The sequence below is a fragment of the Triticum urartu genome, chromosome 7A (assembly GCF_056163025.1).
Source record: "Triticum urartu cultivar PI428250 chromosome 7A, HENAU_Tu73, whole genome shotgun sequence".
In the NCBI taxonomy this organism is placed as follows: Eukaryota; Viridiplantae; Streptophyta; class Magnoliopsida; order Poales; family Poaceae; genus Triticum; species Triticum urartu.
The window spans coordinates 751,585,272-751,608,161 of NC_141879.1; positions in this window are offsets into that span (position 1 = coordinate 751,585,272).

The window sequence follows — 22,890 nt, forward strand, 5'->3', positions numbered from 1 at the left end:
ACTCCTTCTCTAGAAAGGATCCATTCTTAGCAACGAATGTCTTGCCTTCGGATCTGTGATAGAAGGTGTACCCAACAGTTTCCTTTGGGTATCCTATGAAGACACACTTCTTCGATTTGGGTTCGAGCTTATCAGGTTGAAGCTTTTTCACATAAGCATCGCAGCCCCAAACTTTAAGAAACGACAACTTTGGTTTCTTGCCAAACCACAGTTCATAAGGCGTCGTCTCAACGGATTTTGATGGTGCCCTATTTAACGTGAATGCAGCCGTCTCTAGAGCATAACCCCAAAACGATAGCGGTAAATCAGTAAGAGACATCATAGATCGCACCATATCGAGTAAAGTACGATTATGACGTTCGGACACACCATTACGCTGTGGTGTTCCGGGTGGCGTGAGTTGCGAAACTATTCCACAGTTTTTCAAATGTACACGAAACTCGTAACTCAAATATTCTCCTCCACGATCAGATCGTAGAAACTTTATTTTCTTGTTACGATGATTTTCAACTTCACTCTGAAATTCTTTGAACTTTTCAAATGTTTCAGACTTATGTTTCATTAAGTAGATATATCCATATCTGCTTAAATCATCTGTGAAGGTGAGAAAATAACGATATCCGCCACGAGCCTCAATATTCATCGGACCACATACATCGGTATGTATGATTTCCAACAAATCTGTTGCTCTCCCCATAGTACCGGAGAACGGTGTTTTAGTCATCTTGCCCATGAGGCACGGTTCGCAAGTACCAAGTGATTCATAATCAAGTGGTTCCAAAAGTCCATCAGTATGGAGTTTCTTCATGCGCTTTACACCGATATGACCTAAACGACAGTGCCACAAATAAGTTGCACTTTCATTATCAACTCTGCATCTTTTGGTTTCAACATTATGAATATGTGTATTACTACTATCGAGATTCAATAAAAATAAACCACTCTTCAAGGGTGCATGACCATAAAAGATATTACTCATATAAATAGAACAACCATTATTCTCTGATTTAAATGAATAACTGTCTCGCATTAAACAAGATCCAGATATAATGTTCATGCTCAACGCTGGCACCAAATAACAATTATTTAGGTCTAATATTAATCCCGAAGGTAGATGTAGAGGTAGCGTGCCGACTGCGATCACATCGACTTTGGAACCGTTTCCCACGCGCATCGTCACCTCGTCCTTTGCCAGTGCCCGCTTATTCCGTAGTCCCTGTTTCGAGTTGCAAATATTAGCAACAGAACCAGTATCAAATACCCAGGTGCTACTGCGAGCTCTAGTAAGGTACACATCAATAACATGTATATCACATATACCTTTGTTCACCTTGCCATCCTTCTTATCCGCCAAATACTTGGGGCAGTTCCGCTTCCAGTGACCAGTCTGCTTGCAGTAGAAGCACTCAGTTTCAGGCTTAGGTCCAGACTTGAGTTTCTTCTCTTGAGCAGCAACTTGCTTGCCGTTCTTCTTGAAGTTCCCCTTCTTCTTCCCTTTGCCCTTTTTCTTGAAACTAGTGGTTTTGTTAACCATCAACACTTGATGCTCCTTCTTGATTTCTACCTCCGCAGCTTTCAGCATTGCGAAGAGCTCGGGAATAGTCTTGTTCATCCCTTGCATATTTATAGTTCATCACGAAGCTCTTGTAGCTTGGTGGCAGTGATTGGAGAATTCTGTCAATGACGCAATCATCCGAAAGATTAACTCCCAATTGAATCAAGTGATTATTATACCCAGACATTTTGAGTATATGCTCACTGACAGAACTGTTCTCCTCCATCTTGCAGCTATAGAACTTATTGGAGACTTCATATCTCTCAATCCGGGCATTTGCTTGAAATATTAACTTCAACTCCTGGAACATCTCATATGCTCCATGACGTTCAAAACGTCGTTGAAGTCCCGATTCTAAGCCGTAAAGCATGGCACACTGAACTATCGAGTAGTCATCAGCTTTGCTCTGCCAGACGTTCATAACATCTGGTGTTGCTCCAGCAGCAGGCCTGGCACCCAGCGGTGCTTCCAGGACGTAATTCTTCTGAGCAGCAATGAGGATAATCCTCAAGTTACGGACCCAGTCCGTGTAATTGCTACCATCATCTTTCAACTTTGCTTTCTTGAGGAACGCATTAAAATTCAACGGAACAACAGCACGAGCCATCTATCTACAATCAACATAAACAAGCAAGATACTATCAGGGACTATGTTCATGACAAATTTAAGTTCAATTAATCATATTACTTAAGAACTCCCACTTAGATAGACATCCCTCTAATCCTCTAAGTGATCACGTGATCCAGATCAACTAAACCATGTCCGATCATCACGTGAGATGGAGTAGTTTCATCGGTGAACATCATTATGTTGATCATATCTACTATATGATTCACGCTCGACCTTTCGGTCTCCGTGTTCCGAGGCCATATCTGCATATGCTAGGCTCGTCAAGTTTAACCTGAGTATTCTGCGTGTGCAAAACTGGCTTGCACCCGTTGTAGATGGACGTAGAGCTTATCACACCCGATCATCACGTGGTGTCTGGGCACGACGAACTTTGGCAACGGTGCATACTCAGGGAGAACACTTCTTGATAATTTAGTGAGAGATCATCTTATAATGCTACCGTCAATCAAAGCAAGATAAGATGCATAAAAAGGATAAACATCGCATGCAATCAATATAAGTGATATGATATGGCCATCATCATCTTGTGCTTGTGATCTCCATCTCCGAAGCACCGTCATGATCACCATCGTCACCGGCGCGACACCTTGATCTCCATCGTAGCATCGTTGTCGTCTCGCCAATCTTATGCTTCCACGACTATCACTACCGTTTAGTAATAAAGTAAAGCATTACATCGCGATTGCATTGCATACAATAAAACGACAACCATATGGCTCCTGCCAGTTGCCGATAACTTGGTTACAAAACATGATCATCTCATACAATAAAATTCAGCATCATGCCTTGACCATATCACATCACAACATGCCCTGCAAAAACAAGTTAGACGTCCTCTACTTTGTTGTTGCATGTTTTACGTGGCTGCTACGGGCTTAAGTAAGAACCAATCTCACCTACGCATCAAATCCACAACGATAGTTTGTCAAATAGACTCTGTTTTAACCTTCGCAAGGACCGAGCGTATCCATACTTGGTTCAACTAAAGTTGGAGAGACAGTCGCCCGCAAGCCACCTGTGTGCAAAGCACGTCGGGAGAACCGGTCTCGCGTAAGCGTACGCGTAATGTTGGTCCGGGTCGTCTCGTCCAACAATACCGCCGAACCAAAGTATGACATGCTGGTAGGCAGCATGACTTGTATCGTCCACAACTCACTTGTGTTCTACTCGTGCATATAACATCAACATAAATAACCTAGGCTCGGATGCCACTGTTGGGTTTCGTAGTAATTTCAAAAAATTTCCTACGCACATGCAAGATCATGTGATGCATAGCAACGAGGGGGAGAGTGTTGTCTACGTACCCAACGCAGACCGACTGCGGAAGCGATCACACAACATAGAGGAAGTAGTCGTACGTCTTCACGATCCAACCGATCAAGCACCGAAACTACGGCACCTCCGAGTTCGAGCACACGTTCAGCTCGATGACGATCCCCGGACTCCGATCCAGCAAAGTGTCGGGGAAGAGTTCCGTCAGCACGACGGCGTGGTGACGATCTTGATGTACTACAGCAGCAGGGCTTCGCCTAAACTCCGCTACAGTATTATCGAGGTATATGGTGGCAGGGGGCACCGCACACAGCTAAGGAATAAATCACGTGGATCAACTTGTGTGTTTCTGGGGTGCCTCTGCCTCAGTATATAAAGGAGCCAAGGGGGGAGGGGGCGCCGGCCAAGGGAGGAGGGCGCAGGAGGAGTCCTACTCCTTCCGGGACCTGGATGCCCATATTGGCTCCTACATATTCTACGAAGATCTTTATCGGTCAGACCGCATAACAACATACGTTGTTCCCTTTGTCATCGGTATGTTACTTGCCCGAGATTCGATCGTCGGTATCCAATACCTAGTTCAATCTCGTTACCGGCAAGTCTCTTTACTCGTTCCGTAATACATCATCTCACAACTACCATATTAGTTGTAATGCTTGCAAGGCTTATGTGATGTGTATTACCGAGAGGGCCCAGAGATACCTCTCCGACAATCGGAGTGACAAATCCTAATCTCGAAATACGCCAACCCAACATCTACCTTTGGAGACACCTGTAATGCTCCTTTATAATCACTCAGTTACGTATTGACGTTTGGTGGCACCCAAAGTGTTCCTCCGGCAAACGGGAGTTGCATAATCTCATAGTCATAGGAACATGTATAAGTCATGAAGAAAGCAGTAGCAACATACTAAACGATCGGGTGCTAAGCTAATGGAATGGGTCATGTCAATCAGATCATTCAACTAATGATGTGACCTCGTTAATCAAATAACAACTCATTGTTCATGGTTAGGAAACATAACCATCTTTGATTAACGAGCTAGTCAAGTAGAGGCATACTAGTGACACTTTGTTTGTCTATGTATTCACACATGTATTATGTTTCCGGTTAATACAATTATAGCATGAATAATAAACATTTATCATGATTATAAGGAAATAAATAATAACTTTATTATTGCCTCTAGGGCATATTTCCTTCAGGAGGAGGCGGCCGGCCAAGGAGGGCGCGCCAAGGGGGGAGTCCTACTCCCACTGGGAGTAGGACTCCCTTCTTTCCATGTAGGAGTAGGATAAGGGGGGAAAGAGGAGGAAGAGGGGAAGGAAAGGGGGGGCGCCACCCCCCTTCCCTTGTCCTATTCGGACTAGGAAGGGGAGGGGCGCGCGGCCCCCTCCTGCCTCCTTCCCTCTTCTCCCTCGAGGCCCATGTAGGCCCAATAACCCCCTGGGGGTTCCGGTAACCTCCCGGTACTCCGGTAAAATGCCAATTTCACCTGGAACGATTCCGATGTCCAAATATAGGCTTCCAATATATCGATCTTTATGTCTCGACCATTTCGAGACTCCTCGTCATGTCCGTGATCACATCCGGGACTCCGAACAAACTTCAGTACATCAAAACTTATAAACTCATCATAAAACTGTCATCGTAATGTTAAGCGTGCGGACCCTACGGGTTTGAGAACTATGTAGACATGACCTAGAACTATTCTCGGTCAATAACCAATAGCGGAACCTGGATGCCCATATTGGTTCCTACATATTCTACGAAGATCTTTATCGGTCAAACCGCATAACAACATACGTTGTTCCCTTTGTCATCGGTATGTTACTTGCCCGAGATTTGATCGTCGGTATCCAATACCTAGTTCAATCTCGTTACCGGCAAGTCTCTTTACTCGTTACGTAATGCATCATCCCGTAACCAACTCATTGGTCACATTGCTTGCAAGGCTCATAGTGATGTGCATTACCGAGAGGGCCCAGGGATACCTCTCCGACAATCGGAGTGACAAAACCTAATCTCGAAATACGCCAACTCAACATGTACCTTCGGAGACACCTGTAGTACTCCTTTATAATCACCCAGTTACGTTGTGACGTTTGGTAGTACCCAAAGTGTTCCTCCGGTAAACGGGAGTTGCATAATTCTCATAGTTACAGGACCATGTATAAGTCATGAAGAAAGCAATAGCAGTATACTAAACGATCAAGTGTTAGGCTAACGGAATGGGTCATGTCAATCACATCATTCTTCTAATGATGTGATCCCACTAATCAAATGACAACACATGTCTATGGTTAGGAAACATAACCATATTTGATTAATGAGCTAGTCAAGTAGAGGCATACTAGTGACTATATGTTTGTCTATGTATTCACACATGTATCATGTTTCCGGTTAATACAATTCTAGCATGAATAATAAACATTTATCATGATATGAGGAAATAAATAATAACTTTATTATTGCCTCTAGGGCATATTTCCTTCAGTCTCCCACTTGCACTAGAGTCAATAATCTAGATTACATAGTAATGATTCTAACACCCATGGAGTCTTGGGGCTGATCATGTTTTCCTCGTGAGAGAGGCTTAGTCAACGGGTCTGCAAAATTCAGATCCGTATGTATCTTGCAAATCTCTATGTCTCCCACTTGGACTTGGTCCCGAATGGAATTGAAGCGTCTCTTGATGTGCTTGGTCCTCTTGTGAAATCTGGATTCCTTTGCCAAGGCAATTCCACCAGTATTGTCACAGAAGATTTTCATTGGTCCCGATGCACTAGGTATGACACCTAGATCGGAAATGAACTCCTTCATCCAGACTCCTTCATTTGCTGCTTCAGAAGTAGCTATGTACTCCGCTTCACATGTAGATCCCGCCACGATGCTTTGTTTAGAACTGCACCAACTTACAGCTCCACCGTTTAATAAAAACACGTATCCGGTTTGCGATTTAGAATCGTCCAGATCAGTGTCAAAGCTTGCATCGACGTAACCATTTACGACTAGCTCTTTGTCACCTCCATATATGAGAAACATATCCTTAGTCCTTTTCAGGTATTTCAGGATGTTCTTGACCGCTGTCTAGTGATCCACTCCTGGATTACTTTGGTACCTTCCTGCCAAGCTTATTGCTAAGCATACGTCAGGTCTGGTACACAGCATTGCATACATGATAGAGCCTATGGCTGAAGCATAGGGAACATCTTTCATTTTCTCTCTATCTTCTGCTGTGGTCGGGCATTGAGTTTGACTCAACTTCACACCTTGTAGCACGGGCAAGAACCCTTTCTTTGCCTGATCCATTTTGAACTTTTTCAAAATTTTGTCAAGGTATGTGCTTTGTGAAAGTCCTATTAAGCGTCTTGATCTATCTCTATAGATCATGATGCCCAATATGTAAGCAGCTTCACCGAGGTCTTTCATTGAAAAACTTTTATTCAAGTATCCCTTTATGCTATCCAGAAATTCTATATCATTTCCAATTAATAATATGTCATCTACATATAATATCAGAAATGCTACAGAGCTCCCACTCACTTTCTTGTAAATACAGGCTTCTCCAAAAGTCTGTATAAAACCATATGCTTTGATTACACTATCAAAACGTTTATTCCAACTCCGAGATGCTTGCACCAGTCCATAAATGGATCGCTGGAGCTTGCACACTTTGTTAGCACCTTTTGGATCAACAAAACCTTCTGGCTGCATCATATACAACTCTTCTTCTAGAAATCCATTCAAGAATGCAGTTTTGACATCCATTTGCCAAATTTCATAATCATGAAATGCAGCAATGGCTAACATGATTCGGACAGACTTAAGCATCGCTACGGGTGAGAAAGTCTCATCATAGTCAACCCCTTGAACTTGTCAAAAACCTTTCGCAACAAGTCGAGCTTTATATACAGTTACATTACCATCAACGTCAGTCTTCTTCTTAAGGATCCATTTATTCTCAATGGCTTGCCGATCATCGGGCAAGTCAACCAAAGTCCATACTTTGTTTTTATACATGGATCCCATCTCAGATTTCATGGCCTCTAGCCATTTTGCAGAATCTGGGCTCATCATCGCTTCCTCATAGTTCGTAGGTTCATCATGGTCAAGTAACATGACTTCCAGAATAGGATTACCGTACCACTCTGGTGCGGATCTTACTCTGGTAGACCTACGAGGTTCAGTAGAAACTTGATCTGAAGTTTCATGATCAATATCATTAGCTTCCTTACTGATTGGTGTAGTTGTCATAGGAACCTGTTCTTGTGATGAACTACTTTCCAATAAGGGAGTAGATACAGTTATCTCATCAAGTTCTACTTTCCTCCCACTCACTTCTTTCGAGAGAAACTCCTTCTCTAGAAAGGATCCGATTTTAGCAACGAAAATCTTGCCTTCATATCTGTGATAGAAGGTGTACCCAATAGTTTCTTTTGGGTATCCTATGAAGACACATTTCTCCGATTTGGGTTTGAGCTTATCTGGTTGAAGTTTCTTCACATAAGCATCGCAGCCCCAAACTTTAAGAAACGACAACTTTGGTTTCTTTCCAAACCACAGTTCATAAGGTGTCGTCTCAACGAATTTTGATGATGCCCTATTTAACATGAATGCGGCTGTCTCTAAAGCATAACCCCAAAACGATAGCGGTAAATCTGTAAGAGACATCATAGATCGCACCATATCTAGTAAAGTACGATTACGACGTTCGGACACACCATTTCGTTGTGGTGTTCCGGGAGGCGTGAGTTGCGAAACTATTCCGCATTGTTTCAAGTGTAGACCAAACTCGTAACTCAAATATTCTCCTCCACGATCAGATCATAGAAACTTTATTTTCTTGTTACGATGATTTTCCACTTCACTCTGAAATTCTTTGAACTTTTCAAATGTTTCAGACTTGTGTTTCATTAAGTAGATATACCCATATCTGCTCAAATCATCTGTGAAGGTGAGAAAATAACGATATCCGCCGCGAGCGTCAACATTCATTGGACCACAAACATCAGTATGTATGATTTCCAACAAATCAGTTGCTCGCTCCATAGTTCCGGAGAACGGCGTTTTAGTCATCTTGCCCATAAGGCACGGTTCGCAAGTACCAAGTGATTCATAATCAAGTGATTCCAAAAGCCCATCAGTATGGAGTTTCTTCATGCGCTTTACACCGATATGACCTAAACGGCAGTGCCAAAAATAAGTTGCACTATCGTTATCAACTCTGCATCTTTTGGTTTCAACACTATGAACATGTGTATCACTACTATCGAGATTCAACAAAAATAGACCACTCTTCAAGGGTGCATGACCATAAAAGATATTACTCATATAAATAGAACAACCATTATTCTCTGATTTAAATGAATAACCGTCTCGCATCAAACAAGATCCAGATATAATGTTCATGCTCAACGCTGGCACCAAATAACAATTATTTAGGTCTAAAACTAATCCCGATGGTAGATGTAGAGGTAGCGTGCCGACCGCGATCACATCGACTTTGGAACCATTTGCCACGCGCATCGTCACCTCGTCCTTAGCCAATCTTCGCTTAATCCGTAGTCCCTGTTTCGAGTTGCAAATATTAGCAACAGAACCAGTATCAAATACCCAGGTGCTACTGCGAGCATTAGTAAGGTACACATCAATAACATGTATATCACATATACCTTTGTTCACTTTGCCATCCTTCTTATCCGCCAAATACTTGGGGAAGTTCCGCTTCCAGGGTCTAGTCTGCTTGCAGTAGAAGCACTCAGTTTCAGGCTTAGGTCCAGACTTGGGTTTCTTCTCTTGAGCAGCAACTTGCTTGCCGTTCTTTTTGAAGTTCCCCTTCTTCTTCCCTTTGCCCTTCTTCTTGAAACTAGTGGTTTTGTTAACCATCAACACTTGATGCTCCTTCTTGATTTCTACCTCTGCGGTTTTTAGCATTCCGAAGAGCTCGGGAATAGTCTTGTTCAACCCTTGCATATTATAGTTCATCACGAAGCTCTTGTAGCTTGGTGGCAGTGATTGGAGAATTCTGTCAATGACACTATCATCAGTAAGATTAACTCCTAGTTGAATCAAGTGATTATTATACCCAGACATTTTGAGTATGTGTTCACTGACAGAACTATTCTCCTCCATCTTGCAGCTGTAGAACTTATTGGAGACTTCATATCTCTCAATCCGGGCATTTGCTTGAAATATTAACTTCAACTCTTGGAACATCTCATATGCTCCATGACGTTCAAAACGTCGTTGAAGACCCGGTTCTAAGCCGTAAAGCATGGCACACTGAACTATCGAGTAGTCAGCAGCTTTGCTCTGCCAGACGTTCTTAACGTCGTCAGTTGCATCAGCAGTAGGCCTGGCACCCAGCGGTGCTTCCAGGACGTAACTTTTCTGTGCAGCAATGAGGATAATCCTCAGGTTACGGACCCAGTCCGTGTAATTGCTACCATCATCTTTGAACTTTGCTTTCTCAAGGAACGCATTAAAATTCAACGGAACAATAGCACGAGCCATCTATCTACAAACAAACATAGACAAGCAAAATACTATCAGGTACTAAGTTCATGATAAATTTAAGTTCAATTAATCATATTACTTAAGAACTCCCACTTAGACAGACATCTCTCTAGTCATCTAAGTGATCACGTGATCCAAATCAACTAAACCATGTCCGATCATCACGTGAGATGGAGTAGTTTCAATGGTGAACATCACTATGTTGATCATATCTACTATATGATTCACGTTCGACCTTTCGGTCTCCGTGTTCCGAGGCCATATCTGTATATGCTAGGCTCGTCAAGTATGACCTAAGTATTCCGCGTGTGCAACTGTTTTGCACCCGTTGTATTTGAACGTAGAGCCTATCACACCCGATCATCACGTGGTGTCTCAGCACGAAGAACTTTCGCAACGGTGCATACTCAGGGAGAACACTTCTTGATTATTAGTGAGAGATCATCTTAAAATGCTACCGTTTAGCAAAGCAAGATAAGATGCATAAAGGATAAACATCACATGCAATCAATATAAGTGATATGATATGACCATCATCATCTTGTGCTTCTGATCTCCATCTTCGAAGCAACGTCATGATCACCATCGTCACCGGCGCGACACCTTGATATCCATCGTAGCATCATTGTCGTTACGCCTTCTATTGCTTCTACGACTATCGCTACCGCTTAGTGATAAAGTAAAGCAATTACAGTGTTGGGGAACGTAGCAGAAATTTAAAATTTTTCCTACGTGTCACCAAGATCTATCTATGGAGAGACTAGCAATGAGGGGAAGGAGAGTGCATCTACATACCCTTGTAGATCGCTAAGCAGAAGTGTTCAAGTGAACGGGGTTGATGGAGTCGTACTCGTCGTGATTCAAATCACTGATGACCAAGTGCCGAACGCACGGCACCTCCGCGTTCAACACACGTGCAGCCCGGTGACGTCTCCCACGCCTTGATCCAGCAAGGAGAGAGGGAGAGGTTGAGGAAGATTCCATCCAGCAGGAGCACAACGGCGTGGTGGTGATGGAGGAGCGTGGCAATCCTGCAGGGCTTCGCCAAGCACCACAGAAGAGGAGGGAGAGAGAGATGCAGGGCTGCACCAACGAGAGATCGAATCGCGTGTTGTGGGCAGCCCAATGCCTCAATATATATAGGGAAGGGGAGGGGCTGCGCCCCCTCTAGGGTTCCCATCCCTAGGGGGGGGCGGCAGCCCTAGATGGGGAACAAGGGTGGCGGCCAAGAGGGGATGGGAGAGGGAGGCTTACCAATATGGGCCCTAAGGCCCATATCCCATTAGGGTTTGCCCCCTCTCCATCTCTTAGGCGCGTGGGCCTTAGTGGGGCTGGTTCCCTTGGCCCATGTAGGCCAAGGAACACTCCCCACAGCCCATGTGGCCCCCCCAGGGCAGGTGGCCCCACTTGGTGGACCCCTGGGACCCTCCCGGTGGTCCCGGTACGTTACCGATAAACCCCGAAACTCCTCCGGTGACCAAAACAGGACTTCCCATATATAAATCTTTACCTCCGGACCATTCCGGAACTCCTCGTGACGTCCGGGATCTCATCCGGGACTCCGAACAACATTCGGTAAACACATACAAACTTCCTTTACAACCCTAGCGTCATCGAACCTTAAGTGTGTAGACCCTACGGGTTCGGGAGACATGCAGACATGACCGAGACGTTCTCCTGTCAATAACCAACAGCGGGATCTGGATACCCATGTTGGCTCCCACATGTTCCACGATGATCTCATCGGATGAACCACGATGTCAAGGACTTAATCAATCCCGTATTCAATTCCCTTTGTCTATCGGTACGATACTTGCCCGAGATTCGATCGTCGGTATCTCGATACCTTGTTCAATCTCGTTACCGGCAAGTCTCTTTACTCGTTCCGTAACACATCATCCTGTGATTAACTCCTTGATCACATTGTGCACATTATGATGATGTCCTACCGAGTGGGCCCAGAGATACCTCTCCGTTTACACGGAGTGACAAATCCCAGTCTCGATTCGTGCCAACCCAACAGACACTTTCGGAGATACCCGTAGTGTACCTTTATAGCCACCCAGTTACGTTGTGACGTTTGGCACACCCAAAGCACTCCTACGGTATCCGGGAGTTGCACAATCTCTAGTTGCATACGAACTACATGATCTTGTGCTAGGCTTAGGATTGGGTCTTGTCCATCACATCATTCTCCTAATGATGTGATCCCGTTATCAAGGACATTCAATGTCCATGGTCAGGAAACCGTAACCATCTATTGATCAACGAGCTAGTCAACTAGAGGCTTACTAGGGACATGGTGTTGTCTATGTATCCACACATGTATCTGAGTTTCCTATCAATACAATTCTAGCATGGATAATAAACGATTATCATGAACAAGGAAATATAATAATAATCAATTTATTATTGCCTCTAGGGCATATTTCCAACAGTCTCCCACTTGCACTAGAGTCAATAATCTAGTTCACATCGCCATGTGATTAACACTCACAGGTCACATCGCCATGTAACCAACATCCAAAGAGTTTACTAGAGTCAATAATCTTGTTCACATCACTATGTGATTAACACTCAATGAGTTCTGGGTTTGATCATGTAGCTTGTGAGAGAGGTTTTAGTCAACGGGTCTGAACCTTTCAGATCCATGTGTGCTTTACAAATCTTCTATGTCATCTCCTAGATGTAGCTACCACACTCTATTTGGAGCTATTCCAAATATCTGTTCTACTATACGAATCCAGTTTACTACTCAGAATAATCTGGATTAGTGTCAATGTTTGCATCGGCGTAACCCTTTACGACGAACTCTTTTACCACCTCCATAATGGAGAAAATTCCTTAGTCCACTAGTTACTAAGGATAACTTTGACCGCTGTCTTGTGATCCATTCTTGGATCACTCTTGTACCCCTTGACTAACTCATGGCAAGGCACATTTCAGGTGCGGTACACAGCATAGCATACTGTAGAGCCCACGTCTAAAGCATAGGGGACGACCTTCGTCCTTCCTCTTTCTTCTGCCGTGGTCGAGCTTTAAGTCTTAACTTCATAGCTTACAACTCAGGCAAGAACTCCTTCTTTAACTGATCCATCTTGAACAACTTCAAGATCATGTCAAGGTATGTGCTCATTTGAAAGTACCATTAAGCGTTTTGATCTATCCTTATAGATCTTGATGCTCAATGTTCAAGTAGCTTAATCCAGGCTTTCCATTGAAAACACTTTCCAAATAACCCTATATGCTTTCCAGAAATTCTACGTCATTTCCGATCAACAATATGTTAAAACATATACTCATCAGAAATTCTATAGTGCTCCCACTCACTTCTTTGGAAATACAAGTTTCTCATAAACTTTGTATACACCCAAAATCTTTGATCATCATCAAAGCATACATTCCAACTCCGAGATGCTTACTCCAGTCCTTAGAAGGATTGCTGGAGCTTTGCATACTCATTAGCATCTTTCAGGATTGACAAAACCTTCCGGTTGTATCACATACAACCTTTCCTCAGAAAATAGTCGAGGAAACTATGTTTTGACATCCTATCTGCAAGATTTCATAAATAATGCAGTAATCGCTAATATAATTCCAACAGACTCTTAGCATCGCTACGAGTGAGAAAACCTCACCGTAGTCAACTTGTCAGAAAACATCTTAACGACAAGTCGAGCTTTCTTAATGGTGACATTTACCATCATTGTCCGTCTTCCTTTTAAAATCCATCTACACTCAACAGCCTTACAACCATCAAGTAGTTCTTCCAAAGTCTACACTTTGTTTTCATACATGGATCCTCTCTCGGATTATATGGCCTCAAGCCATTTATCGGAATCCAGGCCCACCATCGCTTCTCCATAGCTCGTAGGTTCATTGTTGTCTAGCAACATGACTTCCAAGACAGGTTTACGTACCACTCTGAAGTAGTATGCATCCTTGTCATCCCACGAGGTTTGGTAGTGACTTGATCTGAAGTTTCATGATCACTATCATAAGCTTCCACTTCAATTGGTGTAGGTGCCACAGGAACAACTTCCTGTGCCCTGCCACACAGTAGTTGAAGAGACGGTTCAATAACCTCATCAAGTCTCCACCATCCTCCCACTCAATTCTTTCGAGAGAAACTTTTCCTCGAGAAAGGACCCGATTCTAGAAACAATCCCTTATTGCTTTCGGATCTGAGACAGGAGGTATACCCAACTGTTTTGGGTGTCCTATGAAGATGCATTTATCCACTCTGGGTTCAAGCTTATTAGCCTGAAACCTTTTCACATAAGCGTCGCAGCCCCAAACTTTTAAGAAATGACAGCTTAGGTTTCTCTAAACCATAGTTCATACGGTGTCATCTCATCGGAATTACGTGGTGCCCTATTTAAAGTGAATGTGGTTGTCTCTAATGCCTAACCCATAGACTATTGTGGTAATTCGATAAGAGACATCATGGTATGCATCATATCTAATAGGGTGCAGTTATGATGTTCGGACACACCATCACACTATGGTGTTCCAGGCTGTATTAGTTGTGAAATGATTTCCACAATGTCTTAATTTTGTGCCAAACTCGTAATTCAGATATTCATCTCTATGATCGTATCATAGATCTTTTATCCTCTTGTCACGACGATCTTTCAACTTCACACTGAAATTACTTGAACCTTTCAATAATTCAGACTCGTGATTCATCAAGTAAATATACTCAACATCTACTCAAATCATCTGTGAAGTAAGAACATAACGATATCCACTACATGCCTCAGCACTCATTGGACTGCACACATCAAAATGTATTACTTCCAACAAGTTGCTTTCTAGTTCCATTTTACTGAAAACGAGGCTTTCAGTCATCTTGCCCATGTGGTATGATTTGCATGTCTCAAGTGATTAAAATCAAGTGAGTCCAAACGCTCCATTTGCATGGAGTTTCTTCATGCATATACACCAATAGACATGGTTCGCATGCCTCAATCTTTTCAAAAATGAGTGAGTCCAAAGATCCATCAACATGGAGCTTCTTCATGCGTTTTATACCGATATGACTTACGTGGCTGTGCCACAAGTAGGTGGTACTATCATTACTATCTTTTGGCATGAACATGTGTCTCACTACGATCGAGATTCAATAAACCATTCATTTCAAGTGTAAGACCATTGAAGGTATTATTCAAATAAACAGAGTAACCATTATTCTCTTTAAATGAATAACCGTATTTCGATAGACATAATCCAATCATGTCTATGCTCAACGCAAACACCAATCTCGATGGTAGAGGGAGCGTGCGATGCTTGATCATATCAACATTGGAAACACTTCCAACACATATCGTCAGCTCACCTTTAGCTAGTCTCCATTTATTCCGTAGCCTTTTGTTTCGAGTTACTAACCCTTAGCAACCGAACCGGTATCTAATACCCTGGTGCTACTAGGAGTACTAGTAAAGTACACATCAACACAATGTATATCCAATATACTTCTATCGACCTTGCCAGCCTTCTCATCTACCAAGTATCTAGGGTAATTATACTCCAGTGGCTGTTCCCCTTATTACAGAAGCACTCAGTCTCAGGTTTGGGTTCAACCTTGGGTTTCTTCACTAGAGCAGCAGCTGAATTGCCGTTTCATGAAGTATCCCTTTGTTCCCTTGCCCTTCTTGAAACTAGTGGTTTCACCAACCATCAACAATTGATGCTCCTTCTTGATTTCTACTTTCGTGGTGTCAGACATCGCGAATATCTCAAGGATCATCATATATGTCCCTGATATATTATAGTTCATCACGAAGCTCTAGCAGCTTGGTGGTAATGACTTCGGAGAAACATCACTATCTCATTTGGAAGATCAACTCCCACTTGATTCAAATGATTGTTGTACTCAGACAATCTGAGCACAAGCTCAACAATTGAGCTTTTCTCCCTTAGTTTGCAGGCTAAGAAAATCGTCGGAGGTCTTATACCTCTTGACGTGGGCACGAGCCTGAAATCCCAATTTCAGCCCTCGAAACATCTCATATGTTTCGCGACGTTTCAAAAAACGTCTTCGGTGCCTCAACTCTAAACCGTTTAACTGAACTATCACGTAGTTATCAAAACGTGTATGTCAGATGTTCGCAACATCCACAGACGACGTTCGAGGTTTAGCACACTGAGCGGTGCATTAAGGACATAAGCCTTCTATGAAGCAATGAGGACAATCCTCGGTTTACGGACCTAGTCCGCATAATTGCTACTATCAACTTTCAACTAAATTTTCTCTAGGAACATATCTAAACAGTAGAACTGAAGCGCGAGCTACGACATAATTTGCAAAATCCTTTTGACTATGTTCAGGATAATTAAGTTCATCTTATGAACTCCCACTCAGATAGACATCCCTCTAGTCATCTAAGTGATTACATGATCCGAGTCAACTAGGCCGTGTCCGATCATCACGTGAGACGGACTAGCCAACGTCGGTGAACATCTTCATGTTGATCGTATCTACCATACGACTCATGCTTGACCTTTCGGTCTTCTGTGTTCCGAGGCCATGTCTGTACATGCTAGGCTCGTCAAGTCAACCTAAGTGTTTGCATGTGTTCCGAGGCCATGTCTGTACAGTCTAGGCTCGTCAACACCCGTTGTATGTGAACGTAAGGATCCATCACACCCGATCATCACGGCGTGCTTAGAAACGACGAACTGTAGCAACGGTGCACAATTAGGGGAGAACACTTCTTGAAATTTTAATGAGAGATCATCTTATTTACTACCGTCGTTCTAAGCAAATAAGATGTATAAACATGATAAACATCACATGCAATCAAATAATAGTGACATGATATGGCCAATATCATATAGCTCCTTTGATCTCCATCTTGGGGCTCCATGATCATCATCGTCTCCGGCATGACACCATGATCTCCATCATCGTGTCTCCATGAAGTTGTCACGTCATATATTACTTCTACTACTACAGCTAACGGTTAGCAATAAAGTAAAGTAATTACATGACGTTTATGTTGACACGCAGGTCATAAATAAATTAAGACAACTCCTATGGCTCCTGCCGGTTGTCATACTCATCGACATGCAAGTCGTGATTCCTATTACAAGAACATGATCAATCTCATACATCTCATATATCATTCATCACATCCTTTGGCCATATCACATCACATAGCATACCCTGCAAAAACAAGTTAGATGTCCTCTAATTGTTGTTGCATGTTTTACGTGGCTGCTATGGGTTTCTAGCAAGAACGTTCCTTACCTACGCAAAACCACAACTTGATATGCCAATTGCTATTTACCCTTCATAAGGACCCTTTTCATCGAATCCGATCCGACTAAAGTGGGAGCGACAGACACCCGCCAGCCACCTTATGCAACTAGTGCATGTTTGTCGGTGGAACCGGTCTCACGTAAGCGTACGTGTAAGGTTGGTCCGGGCCGCTTCATCCCACGATGCCGCCGAATCAAGATAAGACTAGTAACGGCAAGCATATTGAACAAAATCAACGCCCACAACTACTTTGTGTTCTACTCGTGCATAGAATCTATGGAATAGACCTAGCTCATGATGCCACTGTTGGGGAACGTAGCAGAAATTCAAAAAATTTCCTACGTGTCACCAAGATCTATCTATGGAGAGACTAGCAACGAGGGGAAGGAGAGTGCATCTACATACCCTTGTAGATCGCTAAGCGGAAGCGTTCAAGTGAACGGGGTTGATGGAGCCGTACTCGTCGTGATTCAAATCACTGATGACCAAGTGCCGAACGCACGGCACCTCCGCGTTCAACATACGTGCAGCCCGGTGACGTCTCCCACGCCTTGATCCAGCAAGGAGAGAGGGAGAGGTTGAGGAAGACTCCATCCAGCAGCAGCACAACGGCGTGGTGGTGATGGAGGAGCGTGGCAATCCTGCAGGGCTTTGCCAAGCACCACAGAAGAGGAGGGAGAGAGAGATGCAGTGCTGCACCAACGAGAGATCGAATCGCGTGTTGTGGGCAGCCCAATGCCTCAATATATATAGGGAAGGGGAGGGGCTGCGCCCCCTCTAGGGTTCCCACCCCTAGGGGGGCGGCAGCCCTAGATGGGGAACAAGGGTGGCGGCCAAGAGGGGATGGGAGAGGGAGGCTTACCAATATGGGCCCTAAGGCCCATATCCCATTAGGGTTTGCCCCCTCTCCATCTCTTAGGCGCATGGGCCTTAGTGGGGCTGGTTCCCTTGGCCCATGTAGGCCAAGGAACACTCCCCACAGCCCATGTGGCCCCCCCGGGGCAGGTGGCCCCACTTGGTGGACCCCCGGGACCCTCCCGGTGGTCCCGGTACGTTACCGATAAACCCCGAAACTCCTCCGGTGACCAAAATAGGACTTCCCATATATAAATCTTTACCTCCGGACCATTCCGGAACTCCTCGTGACGTCCGGGATCTCATCCGGGACTCCGAACAACATTCGGTAACCACATACAAACTTCCTTTACAACCCTAGCATCATCGAACCTTAAGTGTGTAGACCCTACGGGTTCGGGAGACATGCAGACATGACCGAGACGTTCTCCTGTCAATAACCAACAACGGGATCTGGATACCCATGTTGGCTCCCACATGTTACACGATGATCTCATCGGACGAACCACGATGTCAAGGACTTAATCAATCCCGTATTCAATTCCCTTTGTCTATCGGTACGATACTTGCCCGAGATTCGATCGTCGGTATCTCGATACCTTGTTCAATCTCGTTACCGGCAAGTCTCTTTACTCGTTCCGTAACACATCATCCCGTGATTAACTCCTTGATCACATTGTGCACATTATGATGATGTCCTACCGAGTGGGCCCAGAGATACCTCTCCGTTTACACGGAGTGACAAATCCCAGTCTCGATTCGTGCCAACCCAACAGACACTTACGGAGATACCCGTAGTGTACCTTTATAGCCACCCAGTTACGTTGTGACGTTTGGCACACCCAAAGCACTCCTACGGTATCCGGGAGTTGCACAATCTCTAGTTGCATACGAACTACATGATCTTGTGCTAGGCTTAGGATTGGGTCTTGTCCATCACATCATTCTCCTAATGATGTGATCCCGTTATCAAGGACATTCAATGTCCATGGTCAGGAAACCGTAACCATCTATTGATCAACGAGCTAGTCAACTAGAGGCTTACTAGGGACATGGTGTTGTCTATGTATCCACACATGTATCTGAGTTTCCTATCAATACAATTCTAGCATGGATAATAAACGATTATCATGAACAAGGAAATATAATAATAATCAATTTATTATTGCCTCTAGGGCATATTTCCAACATACAGGGCGTTTGCATTTCATACAATAAAGCGACAACCATATGGCTCCTGCCAGTTGCCGATAACTTTGGTTACAAAACATGATAATCTCATACAATAAAATATAGCATCATGTCTTGACCATATCACATCACAACATGCCCTGCAAAAACAAGTTAGACGTCCTCTACTTTGTTGTTGCAAATATTACGTGGCTGCTACGGGCTTAGCAAGAACCGTTGTTACCTACGCATAAAAAACCACAATGATAGTTCGTCAAGTTAGTGCTGTTTTAACCTTTGCAAGGACCTGGCGTAGCCACACTCGATTCAGCTAAAGTGAGAGAGACAGACACCCGCCAGCCACCTTTAAGCACGAGTGCTCGTAACGGTGAAACCAGTCTCGCGTAAGCGTACACGTAATGTCGGTCCGGGCCGCTTCATCTCACAATACCGCCGAACCAAACTATGACATGCTGGTAAGCAGTATGACTTGTATCGCCCACAACTCACTTGTGTTCTACTCGTGCATATAACATCAACGCATAAAACCTAGGCTCGGATGCCACTGTTGGGGAACGTAGTAATTTCAAAAAAATTCCTACGCACACGCAAGATCATGGTGATGGCATAGGAACGAGAGGGGAGAGTGTTCGTCCATGTACCCTCGTAGACCGTAAGCGGAAGCGTTAGCACAACGCGGTTGATGTAGTCGTACATCTTCACGATCCGACCGATCCAAGCACCGAACGTACGGCACCTCCGAGTTCAGCACACGTTCAGCTCGATGACGATCTCCGGGCTCCGATCCAGCAAAGCTCCAGAGATTAGTTCCGTCAGCACGACAGCGTGGTGACGGTGATGATGTTCTACCGGCGCAGGGCTTCGCCTAAACTCCGCGACGATATGACCGAGGTGGAATATGGTGGAGGGGGGCACCGCACACGGCTAAGGAACGATCCGTAGGTCAACTTGTGTGTCTATGGGGTGCCCCCCGCCCCCGTATATAAAGGAGCCAGGGGGAGGAGGCGGCCGGCCAAGGAGGGCGCGCCAAGGGGGGAGTCCTACTCCCACCGGGAGTAGGACTCCCTTCTTTCCAAGTAGGAGTAGGATAAGGGGGGAAAGAGGAGGAAGAGGGGAAGGAAAGGGGGGGTGCCGCCCCCCTTCCCTTGTCCTATTCGGACTAGGAAGGGGAGGGGCGCGCGGCCCCCTCCTGCCTCCTTCCCTCTTCTCCCTCAAGGCCCATGTAGGCCCAATAACCCCCCGGGGGGTTCCGGTAACCTCCCGGTACTCCGGTAAAATGCCGATTTCACCTGGAACGATTCTGATGTCCAAATATAGGCTTCCAATATATCGATCTTTATGTCTCGACCATTTCGAGACTCCTCGTCATGTCCGTGATCACATCCGGGACTCCGAACAAACTTCGGTACATCAAAACTTATAAACTCATAATAAAACTGTCATCGTAATGTTAAGCGTGCGGACCCTACGGGTTCGAGAACTATGTAGACATGACCTAGAACTATTCTCGGTCAATAACCAATAGTGGAACCTGGATGCCCATATTGGTTCCTACATATTCTACGAAGATCTTTATCGGTCAAACCGCATAACAACATACGTTGTTCCCTTTGTCATCGGTATGTTACTTGCCCGAGATTTGATCGTCGGTATCCAATACCTAGTTCAATCTTGTTACCGGCAAGTCTCTTTACTCGTTACGTAATGCATCATCCCGTAACCAACTCATTGGTCACATTGCTTGCAAGGCTCATAGTGATGTGCATTACCGAGAGGGCCCAGAGATACCTCTCCGACAATCGGAGTGACAAAACCTAATCTCGAAATACGCCAACTCAACATGTACCTTCGGAGACACCTGTAGTACTCCTTTATAATCACCCAGTTACATTGTGACGTTTGGTAGTACCCAAATTGTTCCTCCGGTAAACGGGAGTTGCATAATTCTCATAGTTACAGGAACATGTATAAGTCATGAAGAAAGCAATAGCAGTATACTAAAAGATCAAGTGCTAGGCTAACGGAATGGGTCATGTCAATCACATCATTCTTCTAATGATGTGATCCCACTAATCAAATGACAACACATGTCTATGGTTAGGAAACATAACCATCTTTGATTAATGAGCTAGTCAAGTAGAGGCATACTAGTGACTATATGTTTGTCTATGTATTCACACATGTATCATGTTTCCGGTTAATACAATTCTAGCATGAATAATAAACATTTATCATGATATGAGGAAATAAATAATAACTTTATTATTGCCTCTAGGGCATATTTCCTTCACCCTTATCCTTCCTCTGGCATTCGCCGATTGATTTCTAAATGAGTGGAATTTCGATTCTCTAACTGCTCAAACAGCAATGGTTTCCTGTTCCGCATTGACCCTAGGATTGGCGGCTTGGCTTCAAGAATATGGGATTCTCTTTCCGGTGGAAAATGGCATTTCAAAATGAGACTGAGACCTACTTTTCGAATTGTCACAGGCTATGAGATCCACTTTCTTTTGGAAAGGAGAAGGGAGAAGCAGCATTTCAACTGTGTGAGGATGGACTCTAGACCCACTCGTTCTGATTCTGTGATTGCAATTTCTCAAAATGGATCATAAAGTTGATCCTGTTTATAACTCACTCTCGAAGTAGAAGTACCGGACCAGGTAACCAGAAGATAAGGCCACTCGGCAAGACTGGACTAGTTTAACACGACTATCTAGTGGAACACTATATATATAGGACTTGTAGAGCTTGAAAAAGCTTGTTTTGGTCTTTTTTTCTCTTTTCTGGGCACTGAACTTCATAGACAGACTTACCAACTGAAGAGCCAAAGTAGCAAATTTCTTCTTCCTGGGAGGGGCGGATTCTACGTTGGTAGATCGAACTTTCATTTCTTCCTTCCATTTCATCTGTTCAAGTAGTCTCCTTTTCAAGTAGATACGCTTTGATACCAGACTGGTGTGCATTCTATGCTTACCCAGCGAGCGAAGGAGCGAGCCAATTCCTCTGTTCCGGTAGAGCCAATTCCTTTGAAGAATTGTTTACTTTCTTGTCTTTCCTCCAGTGAACAGAGTGGAAGACCAGGTATCTTCGTAGTTGGCTCTGGAATGATTGCTTGCAGGATTTCATATTTTCAAGTGATCAGCTTAGTTGGAAGAGATAGATAGGAGAAGCGAATGCCAGATGCACGGTGTGCCAATCAATCCAATTTCGTGAGATCGAGTCAAGATAATAAGGAAAAATTCTTTGGAGTAAAGTCTCCTGGAAGAAAGAATAGGAATTGATCTAGCTATAGTATAGATAGAGTGTCAGATGAAATGCTTGACAAGGCAAGGAAACAGAAGTTCCACATCCTCTGTTCACACTACCTGGATTGGAATTGGTTCTATCGAGAAATACTGACTTGAAACAGGAATTTCTTGGTAACTGCTGCTTCTTTGAAGCAAGTGCTTTCAGGTTGGCTCTTCTGATATGTGTATTTGCTACCCATACGGAACAATTTCTTTGATGAAAGATGGATGGCTATTCTCCACATTTGCCAGCACAGTGCACTTTTTCTTCTATTTCATGATTCCTTTCTTTCTGTCGCCATTTGAAAATGGATT